We start from the raw sequence: 21,035 nt of genomic DNA on the forward strand, positions 1-21,035 counted from the left end.
GTCTCACGCAGCTGGGGAGCCCCTCCTCTACTCCTTATATGCTGTCGTGGTGCACCGCGGTCCCAGCTGTTATCACGGACACTATTTCTGCTACACAAAGGTAAAGAGGGACGTCCTGCCTAGCAAGGCAGGGCAAAATCTACCCTGCCGAAGACACGCTTTCACGGCAGTGTTACTGGCAGCCGAGGGTCTTGGCGAGAAGGTCTCCTTAGGGGCTGGGCTGGGTTGGTTTTGGCTTTCTCTTGGTTCTGCAGTTCTCTGCCTGGGTTGGTGGAGGCACCGTGCCGTTCATCTCCAGATACCGACGCCTTTCTTTGCAGGCCAGCAGCGGAGCGTGGTATAAGATGGACGATGAGTCTGTGGATCGTTGTGGCATCGACACCGTGCTCAGGCAGCAAGCGTATCTGCTGTTTTACATCAGGTAATAAATAACAAGCGGTACTAAAACCTGTTTAGAATCGGTTTCCTCTCCTGGTTTGTGCTGATTTTCTTCTCATCCCCCCGAGCGTTTCTCTCACAGGAGAGCGAGTACAGGCCGCCCCATTCAGCGCTGTCAGAGCTGAGCTACCCCACGTCAGTGGTTATCTTTCCCTAGCGGGCTTTAGGCTGCTGCCCTGGTGCAAAGTGCTGCTTGCCTGCTCTGTGAAGCTGGCTGACGTAGGGAAGAGTACTTAAAGGGGGCCTACAGGCGAGGTGGGGAGGGACTCTTTATCAGGGAGTGTGGTGGTAGGAAGAGGGGCACCGGTTTGAAAGCGAGGGAGGGTAGGTTTTGGTTAGCTCTCTGTTAGGAAGAAATCCTTGAGGGTGAGGGTGGCGAGGCCCTGGCACAGGTTGCCCAGGGAAGCTGTAGGTGCCCTCTCCCGGGAGGTGTTGGAGGCCAGGCTGGACGGGGCTTTGAGCAACGTGGTCTGGTGAAAGGTGTCTGTGCCCAGGGCAGGGGAGGTGGAACGAGGTGATCTTTCAGGTCCCTTCCAGTCCAAACTGCCTGATGATTCTACGATTCTATGACATGGAGGCCATAGGGGTTATAAAGACGAGGCCTTGCTCCGACAGGGGGATTGGGGAAGACCCCAGCTGAACTTGCCAGAATGCCATTTGCGGCCCTGGTCGCATCTTCCCTCTGTCGTAGAAACCGCTCCCACAAAAGGACTGAAGCCGAGAGGAGGCTGCAAGAAGAGCCCTAAAGAGAGATGCCTCTCTTTGTTTTTATTCTCCAGGTGCTCTGATCCGAAACCTAGCGAAATGGCTGCTTCCTCACCGGCACCATCGTATGCCCCTTCCTTCCTCAGCCTGTGGGGGTCCAGCAGGAAGCAAGTGGGTTCTGTGGGAGCAGAGGGTGAGCCCCGACAGACCAAGGTAACCCCGGGGAGGTGGCTGAGGGCAGCACGTGGGCAGTGGGCTTCTTTCTGGCATCTTGGCATCGCTCTCTTTTCCCTGGCACGCGGCACCGCTGTTGACAGTTGCGACGCTGCTCCCTCTCAAAGCACCCCCCCTAGATCCGTCCCATTGGTGCGCCTTTGGCCCTTCCGCCTCTGCAGCCCTCCAGGAGAGGCTCTGGAAGGCCCTTCGCTGTCCCCTCAGGCACCTTCTGGGGCTTCCCGCGGCTCTGCTCCCTTGAGGAGGGAAGGGCAGGACCCTATCCCAGCTCTCCTTGCAGGACGTGGCAGCGGGCATGGAGGACTCTCCAGGGGACAGCGGCTCCTCCGCAAGAGCCAGCACCAGCCAGCCCACCTGGGCAGGTGCACGGGAGGCATCTGCAGGCTGGCTGGGCCCCATCTGGCCAGGCAGGCTCAGCATTGCCTCCTGCGTGGGCTTCTGCTGGCATCGCTTCTTCTGCAGCTTGACAAGGCTGGTGTCCAGAAGGAAAGCTGACTGCCTGGTCTGCTCTCCGCCCTCGGGCCGTCTGCTGCACACCATGCAGGAGGGCAGCAAGGAGGAGGAGCGTGGAGCGAGCCCTTCTTCCCAGAGGAAGGGTGGCAGGGAGAGGCCCCGGAGCAGATCGCCGCAGTGGGGCAGGGATCTCCGCAGCTGGGTCGTGGACCCCACGGACTACGAGCACTCAGCAGGGAGGAGGAAGAGAACTAGCCCTGCGAGTGTTGACTGCGCTCCCAGGCACGGCGCAGCTCCAGGGCCCTCCAAGAGCAGCTGCCAGTCAGCTCGCGCAGCCAGTGCTGCTCAGGAGCAGAGCCTGCCAAAGCAGAAAGAGCAGAGAAGATGCTGTCAGCGGGGCAATGATATCCACAGCCCCCCTGTGGAGCACACGGGGCGCCGCCGCTCAGCACGCAAGAGGAAGAGGTAGAGAACAATTCCTCTGCGTTGTGCCGGAGCCCCAAGAGGCGATGCAGCTCCCGAGGCCCTCCAACGCCGGCTCCAAGGGGGCTCCCGCAGCCAGGGCTGCTTGGGAGCAAACTCAGCGGAGCGCGGAGTGGGGAGCAGATCCCCACGGCACGGCTATGATCCCCACAGCCTGTTTGTGGTCACCATGGACTAGGAGCCCTTAGCAGGGGCAGGGAGAGGGAGAGGGGCAGGAGGAGGAGGGTCTCAGCAGTCGAGAGATGCAGGTGGGACAGGCACTCGGGGTGCTGCAGCGGTGGCGGGGGCAGATTGTGACCCTGGATGCGGGAGGAGCGCAGCATCTGACTGCCGCAATGCCGAAGAGGAGGAAGAATAATCCAGGAAGCAGCGAGACCGCCCCCAGCAGGGACCAAGCTGCACAAAGGGTGCCGGCAGCCCACCCTGTCTCTCCTCCCAGATCTGCCTCTGGCCAGGAAGGACTCAAAGAGAGCTTCCAGAGAGCTGGACGGCTCTGCCGGCTGGCACGCCTGCCCACAGGTCCCTCGAGGAAGAGCTCTAGCCTGCGTTCAGCTTTTGGGATCGCCTTGCAAAAAACAGCGCTCGCTGGGAGGCAATGGGCAGCAAAGCCAAATCCGGAATTAAAAACAGTCGTTGGCCTTGCAGGCGTGAGCTTACGGGGTGTTTTCTTCTCTGGAGGCTTTGGGGCAATTGGCGGAAATAGCCAGCGTGGGAGGTTTGTGGCGTGGGATTTTGAAAGCTGTGTGCTTGCGTGCGCCCGTCTTGCAGTCTCTTCTTTCTAAACACGGCGTTGGAGCCACTCGAATGGAAGTGGGCTGGATGAGCCGACAGCGAGCGGGACTGAAAGGGGCTGAACGGCCGGGCCCAGAGGGTGCCGCTCGGTGGCAGCAAGCCTAGCGCAAGGCCAGGACGTAGCGGTGTCTCCCGGGGGTCAATAGTGGCTCTGGTCGTGCTTCGCCCCTTCCTCACCTAACGTTAGCTCTGGGTGATGGGGCAGAGCGCCTCCTCAGCAAGTTGGCAGGTGTCACCAGCCCGAGAGGAGCTGGCGATTCGGCCAGGGGGTCCTGCTGCCATCCCGAGGCCGAGCTCCGGCACCTGCTTCTGCTCAGCTTCCTTGGAGCCTTTAGTCCTGACAGCAAGGAATGGTGTTTCTTCCTTTCTTCTGCCCCGCCCGCCCCCACCCCGGCACCTTCAGAGGAAGAATGCTATAGAAAGTCAAAGAAGAAAGATCTCTGGCCCGGCCATCTTATGCCCAAGATGCCTTCGGCAAAAGGCGCCCCTCGGGGCACAGGCGCTCTTCAGCCACGTTCAGCCAAGCCAGCCCGCCTGCCGTGGCTCTTTGTGAAGGGTAACGAATGCCGTGCTGCCCCAGCACACGAGCTGTGGCTGAAGCGTGTGAGTGAGGAGCGGGCACACCCTGCTCAACCTCCAGCTGCCAGGGTGCCCTGCTTTCCTGGGTGGCACTGGGCGCTGCCAGCTCCGGAGCCCTGACCCTGCCCTGAGCTCAGCAGTGAGGTCCCTCTGCACCTAGGAGTGTGGGATGGCTGCCAGCTGGAGGAGCGGTGCTAGAGGAGGCTTGGAAGCAAAGCTGCCTTTGTCCCGCTCGGTGAGCTTGTGGCGTGAGCATTGAATGCGGCGCTTGGCTGCTGGCTGGTGCCAGGGAAAGGGCTCTGGAGCCTGCTAGTGCTGCTGTGGCAGGGCCCCAGCGTGCGCTGGAAGCAATGCTCCCTGGGCTCCGAGCAGGTCAAGGGGTGAATCCAGGTGCTAAGGCGCTGCCCACCAATGTTTTGGGGAGCTGGAGGGTGAGAGAGGCAGCCAAGGTCAATGCAGCGCAGTTGCTGAGGGCGTTTCTTTGGTAGCTCTCGTTCAGAGTCAGGCTGTGGCTGTACCTGGTGGGGGGCAGCTCAAACTCCTTGGAAAAGAAGCTGCGAGAGCCCGGGTGCTTTGCTACACCAGTGTCACGGACACAGTCCTGTAGCTGGGCAGAGCAGAAAGGAAAGCCTCAGCGAGCGCAGGTGGCAGGCAAAGGTGCGAGCAGGAGCGCTTCCAGGCCTGGCCAGCGCTTCGTCCGTCTGGCTGTGTGGCTCGGCGAAGAGGTGGGAGCTCTGCCGGCGGACAGACGGCGCTTGGGCAGCAGCGCGTGGGGAAGCCCGGGGGCTGCCAGCTGCTGGCTACAGAAGGTGCCCGGGCTGTGGCGGCTGCTGGCCGCAGCGCGTCCCCGTGCGTCCCCGTGTCACAAAGGGGCGGTGATGCGGCACCCGCCCGGCGCTTGTGAGCTCACCCGGCCAGGGCCTGTGATCCTGAGGAGCGGGCCAGCGAAGGCCAGTTGGGCTGAGCTGGCCTTCGGGACAACTCGGCTCCTGCCTTTGCTGCTCGCGCGCCTCCTTTTTTCCAAGCATTCCTCGTTTCCTGCCCACTTCTGCCCAGCTTCCCTCCTCTCTCAAAGGTAACCGTGACGTGACTTGCAGGGCAGATGGCAGAGTAGGTCGCTGTGGGATGAAAGGAGAGGCTGGTCTGTACCTTGCCAGCCCTAGGCTGAGCCATCGCACCTTTGTAGGCTGGCCACACGTGGGCTATGGGTAGCGCTGCTGTTTGGCAGTTGTTCTTTCTTTGCCGTATCCTAGGAGGGGCAAGTAGGGGGTGGGGGGGTGGCAGTGCAGCATGAGGCGTTGGGCTCAGCCTAGAAGGATGAGAAGCCCACCCTGAGTGCTGCGGTAGGAAGGCTGGCAGAGGAGGAGCACGGCAGCGGGAGCTGCTCAAGCAGCAGCCCAAAGCCGGTCGCTCCTGCACGCAAGGTGGGAAAGCGTGGGCTAGAGAGGCGGCGGGCTGTGTTGCTAACGCTGGCCACAGGCCAGCAGCAGGTCCTCTTCAGAGAAGGTGCCGTGCATTGGAGCCTTTCCCAAGGGCCTTTGAAGGTGCTGTGGACTGGGGCCCTGGGACAGCGCTGGGAAAGGCGTCAGCCTGCAGCTCTGCCGCAGTTCCGAGCACCACCGAAAGAGATTTGAGGGCAGATACCGTTCTGTGGGTTTCGTGTGGCGCTTTTTTAAATCCTTTTGCTGAGCTGCAGTTATTTCTTTGCAATCAGGCGGCAGGCTCGGCGCCGCTCTCTCTCTGGAGCGCCTCCCGACGTCCTTTGCCATCCGGAGCCTTCCCCTCTGTTCCCGAGAGGAGCGATGGCCGCAACGGGGAACGACTCCTGTGAGTAGCGGCTTCGCCAGCAGGCTCGGCCTTTGCCAACGCCAAAGGCAACGGGCGCGGCTGGGGCTCCATCCCTGCCTGCTGGTGTGCTGAGAGCCTAGGGCGAATCCTGGGGCGCTTTCCTGCTAGCAGCCAGGCTTACCCAGGTGTTCTCCATTAGAGACAGGAAAGCACCTTGTGTCACTCCTCTGCCGCTAGGCACAAGACACTGAAAGGTGTCCTTGCTGGCAGAAAGGTCTGACAGCAGCAGGGCTGCCTTCTCACCTCTTCCCCAATGTCGTTTCCCTGCAGTCCTTGTCGAGGGAATGGCTCCTCCAGAAAGGGTCCTCTTTCCCCCGGAGAAGATTTGCCTGGCCTGGCAGCGCCGACAGGGAGCTGGAGCGGGACTCCACAACCTGGGCAATACGTGCTTCCTCAACTCCATCCTGCAGTGCCTGACCTACACACCCCCTCTGGCCAACTACCTGCTCTCTCGGGAGCACAGCCAGTCGTGTGAGTACTTTGATGAACAGCTCCTCGTTCGTTGGGCACTTGCCAAGGGTTCCCAGCACCTGGAATTCAGCTTAGGAGCAAAGCCGCCCTCCTTTCTCAACCCGCCGAGTTGGTCGTCTTTGACCACTCAAGCCCAGAAGCCGCTTGTCCTGTCCAGGTGTCTCTTTCCCCTTCAGAAAGGCGCCTCTTTGTAGCCCCGCGTCTTGGTCCCAGCTCCTGGAAGTTAAACCCTCTTTGCCTGTGGCACAGACAGGCTCTGTCAGCGAAGCAGCGTCCTTCTGAAGAGTGTCTTCTGCGCACTCGAATGTCCTGGGCTTGTTGGGACGTGGGGGCCTTGGGAGGGGTGGAGGCCGCTCCTGGGACTCCAAGGTCTGCGTGAGGTTTCCCGTTGCTATGGCTATTTTGCTAAGCGGAGAAGCTTGCTTCCCTCCCACCTCCCTCTTCAGGTCGTCAGCAAGGCGTCTGCGTGATGTGCAGGATGGAAGCGCACGTGAACAGCGTCTTGCGTTCCTCAGGCAGTGCCATCGAGCCCTGGGGTGTCGTCAGCGTTCTGACATGTAAGTCGTTTCAGGTGCTTTGCCATGTCTCCGTCTGTTCGCGGAGGAGAGAAGGACTAACTTCCTCTTTCTTAGGCATAGGAGAACATTTCCAGCTGGGCGTGCAGGAAGACGCCCACGAGTTCCTCCGCCTTGCTGTCGATGCCATGCAGAGCGCTTGCCTGAGCGGAAGCAGCGAGTAAGCACAAGCAAATTGCCTTTCCAATGCTCCCGAGCCCTTTGGACTCCTTGAGGTGCTCCCATCAAGGAGAACCTACGCCCAGGGTTTTCAGGCCAAGTAAAACTCCTGGAGGAGGTGACTCTCTGCCCCTTACCGTTTCTTTCCAGCTTGGACATCTCTTCCCAATCGACTACCGTCGTCCATCAAATCTTTGGGGGCTCTCTGAGATCCAGAGGTACTGCTCCCCACCTGTTGTTCCCCTTGGGACTGGCTGTGCCCTTCTGCCTGCTGCCTGTGATAAACAGCTGTACGTCTGACTGGCGCAGTAGGTAGGAGGAGCATGAACGGGCACGGTCGACCTCCCCTATCGCTGAGCGTTTCGGTTTGCCTTCCAGTCACGTGCTTGAGCTGCAAGGCAGTTTCCAGTTCCTACGAGGCCTTCCTGGATGTTCCTTTGGACGTGAAAGTAAGAGGGCTTGTGGCTTGTGCTTCGGGGCATCCCAAGGCCCCTGTAGCTTTCCAGAATCAACGCGGTTGGCTTAACAACGCCTCCTGTGACCCGAAGAGAGCTTGGTGGTGGGCGGGAAGCGGAATGGCCCGAGTCCCTCTGGGGAGGCCGTGGCAGCGGTCTGCCTGTGGGTGCTGGCTTGAAGCCGGGCGAGTGGGAATTGTCCTCTCTGCACCCTGGACGTCCTCTCAGCCTTCTTCCCTTTGCCCTCCCTCAGCAGCCGTCTGGCTCCTGGCCTGGCGGGTGGTATTGTTTTCCTTGGTGGTGACCCTGCACACCCTCGGTAGCTGAACTGTGCAGCGCCACAGAGAGGTGGCTCTCGGTAGCCTTGGGAATCCCTTGGGAAGGAGGGCGATGTTCAGCCCCAAAGGCTCGTCCCGTCTCCTTCCGGACGCTGCTTGCAGGCTGAGGGCGGGTCTCCTCAGCGTCGTCTAGCTAGGTTTTTGCGTAAACTCCTAGGAGGTGTTTGGGTGAGGGTGTTTCCCGCAGCTCAGTGCTCTCCTTTCTCACTCCTCCAGGCAGCCTCTTCTGTCACCGGTGCTCTGGAGGGCTTTGTCCGACCTGAGCGGCTGGAGGGCGAAAACTGCTATCGGTGTAGCCAGTAAGATGAACGCTAACGTCCTAATCGTACTAGATCCTGCGTGAAGGTGCTGCGTGTCGCCGAGCATAAGCCGTCGTTTCGTGTAGGCTGAACGCACAAGGAGACGACGTGGCTGGCTTTAGCGTGGCCTTACAGAGCTGAATAGTTTTAAAATAGCGCAAGGATGTGTGAGACGGGAAGGGTTGTCTGGCCTTCCGGGGGGAAGAAAGGCTGCGTCGCAGGGTGCGTTTCAGCCCTCGCCTCTGTGCTTGCTTCCAAGGTGTGAGAGGATGGTCGCCGCCTCCAAGAGGTTTACAATCCATCGCGCGCCCATGGTTCTCACGGTGTGCCTGAAAAGGTTTGACGATTTCACCGGCGGGAAGATCAGCAAGGTGTGTACGCAGCTGGAGCGCAACTTCCTCTTCCTGGCGCAGGGGGTTTCCCAAAGCAGCGGGGCCTTTCGCCGGCTGTTGGCGTTGAGGTCTTTGCGGTCCCTTGCCAGGAGAGGAGAGTTCCCGCGGGAGGAGAAGCGCGTGCCCTGCTCCGGCAGAGCTGCTTTGGCCGAGAACAGTTTCCTGCCACCCAAACCACGCCCCGTAGCTTTAGGGAGCGCCGAGTTGCCGTCAGCCCCAGAGATGTCTTTCTACGCCTCTAGCCCTTAGTCTTGGAAGGCTACTTCACGTAGTATTTCAGGATGGCTTCTGAGCCCTCTTGCTCTCTCCGTAGGTTGTGGAGTACCCCGAGTACTTGGATCTTCGCCCGTACATGTCTCACACGGCTGGGGAGCCGCTCCTCTACTCCTTATATGCTGTTGTGGTGCACCGCGGTCCCAGCTGTTATCACGGACACTATTTCTGCTACACAAAGGTAAAGAGGGACGTCCTGCCTAGCAAGGCAGGGCAAAATCTACCCTGCCGAAGACACGCTTTCACGGCAGTGTTAATGGCAGCCGAGGGTCTTGGCGAGAAGGTCTCCTTAGGGGCTGGGCTGGGTTGGTTTTGGCTTTCTCTTGGTTCTGCAGTTCTCTGCCTGGGTTGGTGGAGGCACCGTGCCGTTCATCTCCAGATACCGACGCCTTTCTTTGCAGGCCAGCAGCGGAGCATGGTATAAGATGGACGATGAGTCTGTGGATCGTTGTGGCATCGACACCGTGCTCAGGCAGCAAGCGTATCTGCTGTTTTACATCAGGTAATAAATAACAAGCGGTACTAAAACCTGTTTAGAATCGGTTTCCTCTCCTGGTTTGTGCTGATTTTCTTCTCATCCCCCCGAGCGTTTCTCTCACAGGAGAGCGAGTACAGGCCGCCCCATTCAGCGCTGTCAGAGCTGAGCTACCCCACGTCAGTGGTTATCTTTCCCTAGCGGGCTTTAGGCTGCTGCCCTGGTGCAAAGTGCTGCTTGCCTGCTCTGTGAAGCTGGCTGACGTAGGGAAGAGTACTTAAAGGGGGCCTACAGGCGAGGTGGGGAGGGACTCTTTATCAGGGAGTGTGGTGGTAGGAAGAGGGGCACCGGTTTGAAAGCGAGGGAGGGTAGGTTTTGGTTAGCTCTCTGTTAGGAAGAAATCCTTGAGGGTGAGGGTGGCGAGGCCCTGGCACAGGTTGCCCAGGGAAGCTGTAGGTGCCCTCTCCCGGGAGGTGTTGGAGGCCAGGCTGGACGGGGCTTTGAGCAACGTGGTCTGGTGGAAGGTGTCTGTGCCCAGGGCAGGGGAGGTGGAACGAGGTGATCTTTCAGGTCCCTTCCAGTCCAAACTGCCTGATGATTCTACGATTCTATGACATGGAGGCCATAGGGGTTATAAAGACGAGGCCTTGCTCCGACAGGGGGATTGGGGAAGACCCCAGCTGAACTTGCCAGAATGCCATTTGCGGCCCTGGTCGCATCTTCCCTCTGTCGTAGAAACCGCTCCCACAAAAGGACTGAAGCCGAGAGGAGGCTGCAAGAAGAGCCCTAAAGAGAGATGCCTCTCTTTGTTTTTATTCTCCAGGTGCTCTGATCCGAAACCTAGCGAAATGGCTGCTTCCTCACCGGCACCATCGTATGCCCCTTCCTTCCTCAGCCTGTGGGGGTCCAGCAGGAAGCAAGTGGGTTCTGTGGGAGCAGAGGGTGAGCCTCGACAGACCAAGGTAACCCCGGGGAGGTGGCTGAGGGCAGCACGTGGGCAGCGGGCTTCTTTCTGGCATCTTGGCATCGCTCTCTTTTCCCTGGCACGCGGCACCGCTGTTGACAGTTGCGACGCTGCTCCCTCTCAAAGCACCCCCCCTAGATCCGTCCCATTGGTGCGCCTTTGGCCCTTCCGCCTCTGCAGCCCTCCAGGAGAGGCTCTGGAAGGCCCTTAGCTGTCCCCTCAGGCACCTTCTGGGGCTTCCCGCGGCTCTGCTCCCTTGAGGAGGGAAGGGCAGGACCCTATCCCAGCTCTCCTTGCAGGACGTGGCAGCGGGCATGGAGGACTCTCCAGGGGACAGCGGCTCCTCCGCAAGAGCCAGCACCAGCCAGCCCACCTGGGCAGGTGCACGGGAGGCATCTGCAGGCTGGCTGGGCCCCATCTGGCCAGGCAGGCTCAGCATTGCCTCCTGCGTGGGCTTCTGCTGGCATCGCTTCTTCTGCAGCTTGACAAGGCTGGTGTCCAGAAGGAAAGCTGACTGCCTGGTCTGCTCTCCGCCCTCGGGCCGTCTGCTGCACACCATGCAGGAGGGCAGCAAGGAGGAGGAGCGTGGAGCGAGCCCTTCTTCCCAGAGGAAGGGTGGCAGGGAGAGGCCCCGGAGCAGATCGCCGCAGTGGGGCAGGGATCTCCGCAGCTGGGTCGTGGACCCCACGGACTACGAGCACTCAGCAGGGAGGAGGAAGAGAACTAGCCCTGCGAGTGTTGACTGCGCTCCCAGGCACGGCGCAGCTCCCGGGCCCTCCAAGAGCAGCTGCCAGTCAGCTCGCGCAGCCAGTGCTGCTCAGGAGCAGAGCCTGCCAAAGCAGAAAGAGCAGAGAAGATGCTGTCAGCGGGGCAATGATATCCACAGCCCCCCTGTGGAGCACACGGGGCGCCGCCGCTCAGCACGCAAGAGGAAGAGGTAGAGAACAATTCCTCTGCGTTGTGCCGGAGCCCCAAGAGGCGATGCAGCTCCCGAGGCCCTCCAACGCCGGCTCCAAGGGGGCTCCCGCAGCCAGGGCTGCTTGGGAGCAAACTCAGCGGAGCGCGGAGTGGGGAGCAGATCCCCACGGCACGGCTATGATCCCCACAGCCTGTTTGTGGTCACCATGGACTAGGAGCCCTTAGCAGGGGCAGGGAGAGGGAGAGGGGCAGGAGGAGGAGGGTCTCAGCAGTCGAGAGATGCAGGTGGGACAGGCACTCGGGGTGCTGCAGCGGTGGCGGGGGCAGATTGTGACCCTGGATGCGGGAGGAGCGCAGCATCTGACTGCCGCAATGCCGAAGAGGAGGAAGAATAATCCAGGAAGCAGCGAGACCGCCCCCAGCAGGGACCAAGCTGCACAAAGGGTGCCGGCAGCCCACCCTGTCTCTCCTCCCAGATCTGCCTCTGGCCAGGAAGGACTCAAAGAGAGCTTCCAGAGAGCTGGACGGCTCTGCCGGCTGGCACGCCTGCCCACAGGTCCCTCGAGGAAGAGCTCTAGCCTGCGTTCAGCTTTTGGGATCGCCTTGCAAAAAACAGCGCTCGCTGGGAGGCAATGGGCAGCAAAGCCAAATCCGGAATTAAAAACAGTCGTTGGCCTTGCAGGCGTGAGCTTACGGGGTGTTTTCTTCTCTGGAGGCTTTGGGGCAATTGGCGGAAATAGCCAGCGTGGGAGGTTTGTGGCGTGGGATTTTGAAAGCTGTGTGCTTGCGTGCGCCCGTCTTGCAGTCTCTTCTTTCTAAACACGGCGTTGGAGCCACTCGAATGGAAGTGGGCTGGATGAGCCGACAGCGAGCGGGACTGAAAGGGGCTGAACGGCCGGGCCCAGAGGGTGCCGCTCGGTGGCAGCAAGCCTAGCGCAAGGCCAGGACGTAGCGGTGTCTCCCGGGGGTCAATAGTGGCTCTGGTCGTGCTTCGCCCCTTCCTCACCTAACGTTAGCTCTGGGTGATGGGGCAGAGCGCCTCCTCAGCAAGTTGGCAGGTGTCACCAGCCCGAGAGGAGCTGGCGATTCGGCCAGGGGGTCCTGCTGCCATCCCGAGGCCGAGCTCCGGCACCTGCTTCTGCTCAGCTTCCTTGGAGCCTTTAGTCCTGACAGCAAGGAATGGTGTTTCTTCCTTTCTTCTGCCCCGCCCGCCCCCACCCCGGCACCTTCAGAGGAAGAATGCTATAGAAAGTCAAAGAAGAAAGATCTCTGGCCCGGCCATCTTATGCCCAAGATGCCTTCGGCAAAAGGCGCCCCTCGGGGCACAGGCGCTCTTCAGCCACGTTCAGCCAAGCCAGCCCGCCTGCCGTGGCTCTTTGTGAAGGGTAACGAATGCCGTGCTGCCCCAGCACACGAGCTGTGGCTGAAGCGTGTGAGTGAGGAGCGGGCACACCCTGCTCAACCTCCAGCTGCCAGGGTGCCCTGCTTTCCTGGGTGGCACTGGGCGCTGCCAGCTCCGGAGCCCTGACCCTGCCCTGAGCTCAGCAGTGAGGTCCCTCTGCACCTAGGAGTGTGGGATGGCTGCCAGCTGGAGGAGCGGTGCTAGAGGAGGCTTGGAAGCAAAGCTGCCTTTGTCCCGCTCGGTGAGCTTGTGGCGTGAGCATTGAATGCGGCGCTTGGCTGCTGGCTGGTGCCAGGGAAAGGGCTCTGGAGCCTGCTAGTGCTGCTGTGGCAGGGCCCCAGCGTGCGCTGGAAGCAATGCTCCCTGGGCTCCGAGCAGGTCAAGGGGTGAATCCAGGTGCTAAGGCGCTGCCCACCAATGTTTTGGGGAGCTGGAGGGTGAGAGAGGCAGCCAAGGTCAATGCAGCGCAGTTGCTGAGGGCGTTTCTTTGGTAGCTCTCGTTCAGAGTCAGGCTGTGGCTGTACCTGGTGGGGGGCAGCTCAAACTCCTTGGAAAAGAAGCTGCGAGAGCCCGGGTGCTTTGCTACACCAGTGTCACGGACACAGTCCTGTAGCTGGGCAGAGCAGAAAGGAAAGCCTCAGCGAGCGCAGGTGGCAGGCAAAGGTGCGAGCAGGAGCGCTTCCAGGCCTGGCCAGCGCTTCGTCCGTCTGGCTGTGTGGCTCGGCGAAGAGGTGGGAGCTCTGCCGGCGGACAGACGGCGCTTGGGCAGCAGCGCGTGGGGAAGCCCGGGGGCTGCCAGCTGCTGGCTACAGGAGGTGCCCGGGCTGTGGCGGCTGCTGGCCGCAGCGCGTCCCCGTGCGTCCCCGTGTCACAAAGGGGCGGTGATGCGGCACCCGCCCGGCGCTTGTGAGCTCACCCGGCCAGGGCCTGTGATCCTGAGGAGCGGGCCAGCGAAGGCCAGTTGGGCTGAGCTGGCCTTCGGGACAACTCGGCTCCTGCCTTTGCTGCTCGCGCGGCTCCTTTTTTCCAAGCATTCCTCGTTTCCTGCCCACTTCTGCCCAGCTTCCCTCCTCTCTCAAAGGTAACCGTGACGTGACTTGCAGGGCAGATGGCAGAGTAGGTCGCTGTGGGATGAAAGGAGAGGCTGGTCTGTACCTTGCCAGCCCTAGGCTGAGCCATCGCACCTTTGTAGGCTGGCCACACGTGGGCTATGGGTAGCGCTGCTGTTTGGCAGTTGTTCTTTCTTTGCCGTATCCTAGGAGGGGCAAGTAGGGGGTGGGGGGGTGGCAGTGCAGCATGAGGCGTTGGGCTCAGCCTAGAAGGACGAGAAGCCCACCCTGAGTGCTGCGGTAGGAAGGCTGGCAGAGGAGGAGCACGGCAGCGGGAGCTGCTCAAGCAGCAGCCCAAAGCCGGTCGCTCCTGCACGCAAGGTGGGAAAGCGTGGGCTAGAGAGGCGGCGGGCTGTGTTGCTAACGCTGGCCACAGGCCAGCAGCAGGTCCTCTTCAGAGAAGGTGCCGTGCATTGGAGCCTTTCCCAAGGGCCTTTGAAGGTGCTGTGGACTGGGGCCCTGGGACAGCGCTGGGAAAGGCGTCAGCCTGCAGCTCTGCCGCAGTTCCGAGCACCACCGAAAGAGATTTGAGGGCAGATACCGTTCTGTGGGTTTCGTGTGGCGCTTTTTTAAATCCTTTTGCTGAGCTGCAGTTATTTCTTTGCAATCAGGCGGCAGGCTCGGCGCCGCTCTCTCTCTGGAGCGCCTCCCGACGTCCTTTGCCATCCGGAGCCTTCCCCTCTGTTCCCGAGAGGAGCGATGGCCGCAACGGGGAACGACTCCTGTGAGTAGCGGCTTCGCCAGCAGGCTCGGCCTTTGCCAACGCCAAAGGCAACGGGCGCGGCTGGGGCTCCATCCCTGCCTGCTGGTGTGCTGAGAGCCTAGGGCGAATCCTGGGGCGCTTTCCTGCTAGCAGCCAGGCTTACCCAGGTGTTCTCCATTAGAGACAGGAAAGCACCTTGTGTCACTCCTCTGCCGCTAGGCACAAGACACTGAAAGGTGTCCTTGCTGGCAGAAAGGTCTGACAGCAGCAGGGCTGCCTTCTCACCTCTTCCCCAATGTCGTTTCCCTGCAGTCCTTGTCGAGGGAATGGCTCCTCCAGAAAGGGTCCTCTTTCCCCCGGAGAAGATTTGCCTGGCCTGGCAGCGCCGACAGGGAGCTGGAGCGGGACTCCACAACCTGGGCAATACGTGCTTCCTCAACTCCATCCTGCAGTGCCTGACCTACACACCCCCTCTGGCCAACTACCTGCTCTCTCGGGAGCACAGCCAGTCGTGTGAGTACTTTGATGAACAGCTCCTCGTTCGTTGGGCACTTGCCAAGGGTTCCCAGCACCTGGAATTCAGCTTAGGAGCAAAGCCGCCCTCCTTTCTCAACCCGCCGAGTTGGTCGTCTTTGAACACTCAAGCCCAGAAGCCGCTTGTCCTGTCCAGGTGTCTCTTTCCCCTTCAGAAAGGCGCCTCTTTGTAGCCCCGCGTCTTGGTCCCAGCTCCTGCAAGTTAAACCCTCTTTGCCTGTGGCACAGACAGGCTCTGTCAGCGAAGCAGCGTCCTTCTGAAGAGTGTCTTCTGCGCACTCGAATGTCCTGGGCTTGTTGGGACGTGGGGGCCTTGGGAGGGGTGGAGGCCGCTCCTGGGACTCCAAGGTCTGCGTGAGGTTTCCCGTTGCTATGGCTATTTTGCTAAGCGGAGAAGCTTGCTTCCCTCCCACCTCCCTCTTCAGGTCGTCAGCAAGGCGTCTGCGTGATGTGCAGGATGGAAGCGCACGTGAACAGCGTCTTGCGTTCCTCAGGCAGTGCCATCGAGCCCTGGGGTGTCGTCAGCGTTCTGACATGTAAGTCGTTTCAGGTGCTTTGCCATGTCTCCGTCTGTTCGCGGAGGAGAGAAGGACTAACTTCCTCTTTCTTAGGCATAGGAGAACATTTCCAGCTGGGCGTGCAGGAAGACGCCCACGAGTTCCTCCGCCTTGCTGTCGATGCCATGCAGAGCGCTTGCCTGAGCGGAAGCAGCGAGTAAGCACAAGCAAATTGCCTTTCCAATGCTCCCGAGCCCTTTGGACTCCTTGAGGTGCTCCCATCAAGGAGAACCTACGCCCAGGGTTTTCAGGCCAAGTAAAACTCCTGGAGGAGGTGACTCTCTGCCCCTTACCGTTTCTTTCCAGCTTGGACATCTCTTCCCAATCGACTACCGTCGTCCATCAAATCTTTGGGGGCTCTCTGAGATCCAGAGGTACTGCTCCCCACCTGTTGTTCCCCTTGGGACTGGCTGTGCCCTTCTGCCTGCTGCCTGTGATAAACAGCTGTACGTCTGACTGGCGCAGTAGGTAGGAGGAGCATGAACGGGCACGGTCGACCTCCCCTATCGCTGAGCGTTTCGGTTTGCCTTCCAGTCACGTGCTTGAGCTGCAAGGCAGTTTCCAGTTCCTACGAGGCCTTCCTGGACGTTCCTTTGGACGTGAAAGTAAGAGGGCTTGTCGCTTGTGCTTCGGGGCATCCCAAGGCCCCTGTAGCTTTCCAGAATCAACGCGGTTGGCTTAACAACGCCTCCTGTGACCCGAAGAGAGCTTGGTGGTGGGCGGGAAGCGGAATGGCCCGAGTCCCTCTGGGGAGGCCGTGGCAGCGGTCTGCCTGTGGGTGCTGGCTTGAAGGCGGGCGAGTGGGAATTGTCCTCTCTGCACCCTGGACGTCCTCTCAGCCTTCTTCCCTTTGCCCTCCCTCAGCAGCCGTCTGGCTCCTGGCCTGGCGGGTGGTATTGTTTTCCTTGGTGGTGACCCTGCACACCCTCGGTAGCTGAACTGTGCAGCGCCACAGAGAGGTGGCTCTCGGTAGCCTTGGGAATCCCTTGGGAAGGAGGGCGATGTTCAGCCCCAAAGGCTCGTCCCGTCTCCTTCCGGACGCTGCTTGCAGGCTGAGGGCGGGTCTCCTCAGCGTCGTCTAGCTAGGTTTTTGCGTAAACTCCTAGGAGGTGTTTGGGTGAGGGTGTTTCCCGCAGCTCAGTGCTCTCCTTTCTCACTCCTCCAGGCAGCCTCTTCTGTCACCGGTGCTCTGGAGGGCTTTGTCCGACCTGAGCGGCTGGAGGGCGAAAACTGCTATCGGTGTAGCCAGTAAGATGAACGCTAACGTCCTAATCGTACTAGATCCTGCGTGAAGGTGCTGCGTGTCGCCGAGCATAAGCCGTCGTTTCGTGTAGGCTTAACGCACAAGGAGACGATGCAGCTGGCTTTAGCGTGGCCTTACAGTGCTGAATAGTTTTAAAATAGCGCAAGGATGTGTGAGACGGGAAGGGTTGTCTGGCCTTCCGGGGGGAAGAAAGGCTGCATCGCAGGGTGCGTTTCAGCCCTCGCCTCTGTGCTTGCTTCCAAGGTGTGAGAGGATGGTCGCCGCCTCCAAGAGGTTTACAATCCATCGCGCGCCCATGGTTCTCACGGTGTGCCTGAAAAGGTTTGACGATTTCACCGGCGGGAAGATCAGCAAGGTGTGTACGCAGCTGGAGCGCAACCTCCTCTTCCTGGCGCAGGGGGTTTCCCAAAGCAGCGGGGCCTTTCGCCGGCTGTTGGCGTTGAGGTCTTTGCGGTCCCTTGCCAGGAGAGGAGAGTTCCCGCGGGAGGAGAAGCACGTGCCCTGCTCCGGCAGAGCTGCTTTGGCCGAGAACAGTTTCCTGCCACCCAAACCACGCCCCGTAGCTTTAGGGAGCGCCGAGTTGCCGTCAGCCCCAGAGATGTCTTTCTACGCCTCTAGCCCTTAGTCTTGGAAGGCTAGTTCACGCAGTATTTCAGGATGGCTTCTGAGCCCTCTTGCTCTCTCCGTAGGTTGTGGAGTACCCCGAGTACTTGGACCTTCGCCCGTACACGTCTCACGCAGCTGGGGAGCCCCTCCTCTACTCCTTATATGCTGTCGTGGTGCACCGCGGTCCCAGCTGTTATCACGGACACTATTTCTGCTACACAAAGGTAAAGAGGGACGTCCTGCCTAGCAAGGCAGGGCAAAATCTACCCTGCCGAAGACACGCTTTCACGGCAGTGTTACTGGCAGCCGAGGGTCTTGGCGAGAAGGTCTCCTTAGGGGCTGGGCTGGGTTGGTTTTGGCTTTCTCTTGGTTCTGCAGTTCTCTGCCTGGGTTGGTGGAGGCACCGTGCCGTTCATCTCCAGATACCGACGCCTTTCTTTGCAGGCCAGCAGCGGAGCGTGGTATAAGATGGACGATGAGTCTGTGGATCGTTGTGGCATCGACACCGTGCTCAGGCAGCAAGCGTATCTGCTGTTTTACATCAGGTAATAAATAACAAGCGGTACTAAAACCTGTTTAGAATCGGTTTCCTCTCCTGGTTTGTGCTGATTTTCTTCTCATCCCCCCGAGCGTTTCTCTCACAGGAGAGCGAGTACAGGCCGCCCCATTCAGCGCTGTCAGAGCTGAGCTACCCCACGTCAGTGGTTATCTTTCCCTAGCGGGCTTTAGGCTGCTGCCCTGGTGCAAAGTGCTGCTTGCCTGCTCTGTGAAGCTGGCTGACGTAGGGAAGAGTACTTAAAGGGGGCCTACAGGCGAGGTGGGGAGGGACTCTTTATCAGGGAGTGTGGTGGTAGGAAGAGGGGCACCGGTTTGAAAGCGAGGGAGGGTAGGTTTTGGTTAGCTCTCTGTTAGGAAGAAATCCTTGAGGGTGAGGGTGGCGAGGCCCTGGCACAGGTTGCCCAGGGAAGCTGTAGGTGCCCTCTCCCGGGAGGTGTTGGAGGCCAGGCTGGACGGGGCTTTGAGCAACGTGGTCTGGTGGAAGGTGTCTGTGGCCAGGGCAGGGGAGGTGGAACGAGGTGATCTTTCAGGTCCCTTCCAGTCCAAACTGCCTGATGATTCTACGATTCTATGAAATGGAGGCCATAGGGGTTATAAAGACGAGGCCTTGCTCCGACAGGGGGATTGGGGAAGACCCCAGCTGAACTTGCCAGAATGCCATTTGCGGCCCTGGTTGCATCTTCCCTCTGTCGTAGAAACCGCTCCCACAAAAGGACTGAAGCCGAGAGGAGGCTGCAAGAAGAGCCCTAAAGAGAGATGCCTCTCTTTGTTTTTATTCTCCAGGTGCTCTGATCGGAAAGCTGGCGAAATGGCTGCTTCCTCACCGGCACCATCGTATGCCCCTTCCTTCCTCAGCCTGTGGGGGTCCAGCAGGAAGCAAGTGGGTTCTGTGGGAGCAGAGGGTGAGCCTCGACAGACCAAGGTAACCCCGGGGAGGTGGCTGAGGGCAGCACGTGGGCAGTGGGCTTCTTTCTGGCATCTTGGCATCGCTCTCTTTTCCCTGGCACGCGGCACCGCTGTTGACAGTTGCGACGCTGCTCCCTCTCAAAGCACCCCCCCTAGATCCGTCCCATTGGTGCGCCTTTGGCCCTTCCGCCTCTGCAGCCCTCCAGGAGAGGCTCTGGAAGGCCCTTCGCTGTCCCCTCAGGCACCTTCTGGGGCTTCCCGCGGCTCTGCTCCCTTGAGGAGGGAAGGGCAGGACCCTATCCCAGCTCTCCTTGCAGGACGTGGCAGCGGGCATGGAGGACTCTCCAGGGGACAGCGGCTCCTCCGCAAGAGCCAGCACCAGCCAGCCCACCTGGGCAGGTGCACGGGAGGCATCTGCAGGCTGGCTGGGCCCCATCTGGCCAGGCAGGCTCAGCATTGCCTCCTGCGTGGGCTTCTGCTGGCATCGCTTCTTCTGCAGCTTGACAAGGCTGGTGTCCAGAAGGAAAGCTGACTGCCTGGTCTGCTCTCCGCCCTCGGGCCATCTGCTGCACACCATGCAGGAGGGCAGCAAGGAGGAGGAGCGTGGAGCGAGCCCTTCTTCCCAGAGGAAGGGTGGCAGGGAGAGGCCCCGGAGCAGATCGCCGCAGTGGGGCAGGGATCTCCGCAGCTGGGTCGTGGACCCCACGGACTACGAGCACTCAGCAGGGAGGAGGAAGAGAACTAGCCCTGCGAGTGTTGACTGCGCTCCCAGGCACGGCGCAGCTCCAGGGCCCTCCAAGAGCAGCTGCCAGTCAGCTCGCGCAGCCAGTGCTGCTCAGGAGCAGAGCCTGCCAAAGCAGAGGGAGCAGAGAAGATGCTGTCAGCGGGGCAATGATATCCACAGCCCCCCTGTGGAGCACACGGGGCGCCGCCGCTCAGCACGCAAGAGGAAGAGGGAGAGAACAAGTCCTCCGCGTTGTGCCCGAGCCCCAAGAGGCGATGCAGCTCCCGAGGCCCTCCAACGCCGGCTCCAAGGGGGCTCCCGCAGCCAGGGCTGCTTGGGAGCAAACTCAGCGGAGCCCGGAGTGGGGAGCAGATCCCCACGGCACGGCTATGATCCCCACAGCCTGTTTGTGGTCACCATGGACTAGGAGCCCTTAGCAGGGGCAGGGAGAGGGAGAGGGGCAGGAGGAGGAGGGTCTCAGCAGTCGAGAGATGCAGGTGGGACAGGCACTCGGGGCGCTGCAGCGGTGGCGGGGGCAGATTGTGACCCTGGATGCGGGAGGAGCGCAGCATCTGACTGCCGCAATGCCGAAGAGGAGGAAGAATAATCCAGGAAGCAGCCAGACCGCCCCCAGCAGGGACCAAGCTGCACAAAGGGTGCCGGCAGCCCACCCTGTCTCTCCTCCCAGATCTGCCTCTGGCCAGGAAGGACTCAAAGAGAGCTTCCAGAGAGCTGGACGGCTCTGCCGGCTGGCACGCCTGCCCACAGGTCCCTCGAGGAAGAGCTCTAGCCTGCGTTCAGCTTTTGGGATCGCCTTGCAAAAAACAGCGCTCGCTGGGAGGCAATGGGCAGCAAAGCCAAATCCGGAATTAAAAACAGTCGTTGGCCTTGCAGGCGTGAGCTTACGGGGTGTTTTCTTGTCTGGAGGCTTTGGGGCAATTGGCGGAAATAGCCAGCGTGGGAGGTTTGTGGCGTGGGATTTTGAAAGCTGTGTGCTTGCGTGCGCCCATCTTGCAGTCTCTTCTTTCTAAACACGGCGTTGGAGCCACTCGAATGGAAGTGGGCTGGATGAGCCGACAGCGGGCGGGACTGAAAGGGGCTGAACGGCCGGGCCCAGAGGGTGCCGCTCGGTGGCAGCAAGCCCAGCGCAAGGCCAGGACGTAGCGGTGTCTCCCGGGGGTCAGTAGTGGCTCTGGTCGTGCTTCGCCCCTTCCTCACCTAACGTTAGCTCTGGGTGATGGGGCAGAGCGCCTCGTCAGCAAGTTGGCAGGTGTCACCAGCCTGAGAGGAGCTGGCGATTCGGCCAGGGGGTCCTGCTGCCATCCTGAGGCCGAGCTCCGGCACCTGCTTCTGCTCAGCTTCCTTGGAGCCTTTAGTCCTGACAGCAAGGAATGGTGTTTCTTCCTTTCTTCTGCCCCACCCGCCCCCACCCCGGCACCTTCAGAGGAAGAATGCTATAGAAAGTCAAAGAAGAAAGAACTCTGGCCCGGCCACCTTATGCCCAAGATGCCTTCGGCAAAAGGCGCCCCTCGGGGCACAGGCGCTCTTCAGCCACGTTCAGCCAAGCCAGCCCGCCTGCCGTGGCTCTTTGTGAAGGGTAGCGAATGCCGTGCTGCCCCAGCACACGAGCTGTGGCTGAAGCGTGTGAGTGAGGAGCGGGCACACCCTGCTCAGCCTCCAGCTGCCAGGGTGCCCTGCTTTCCTGGGTGGCACTGGGCGCTGCCAGCTCCGGAGCCCTGACCCTGCCCTGAGCTCAGCAGTGAGGTCCCTCTGCACCTAGGAGTGTGGGATGGCTGCCAGCTGGAGGAGCGGTGCTAGAGG

The sequence above is a fragment of the Phalacrocorax carbo genome, chromosome 24 (assembly GCF_963921805.1).
Source record: "Phalacrocorax carbo chromosome 24, bPhaCar2.1, whole genome shotgun sequence".
In the NCBI taxonomy this organism is placed as follows: domain Eukaryota; kingdom Metazoa; phylum Chordata; class Aves; order Suliformes; family Phalacrocoracidae; genus Phalacrocorax; species Phalacrocorax carbo.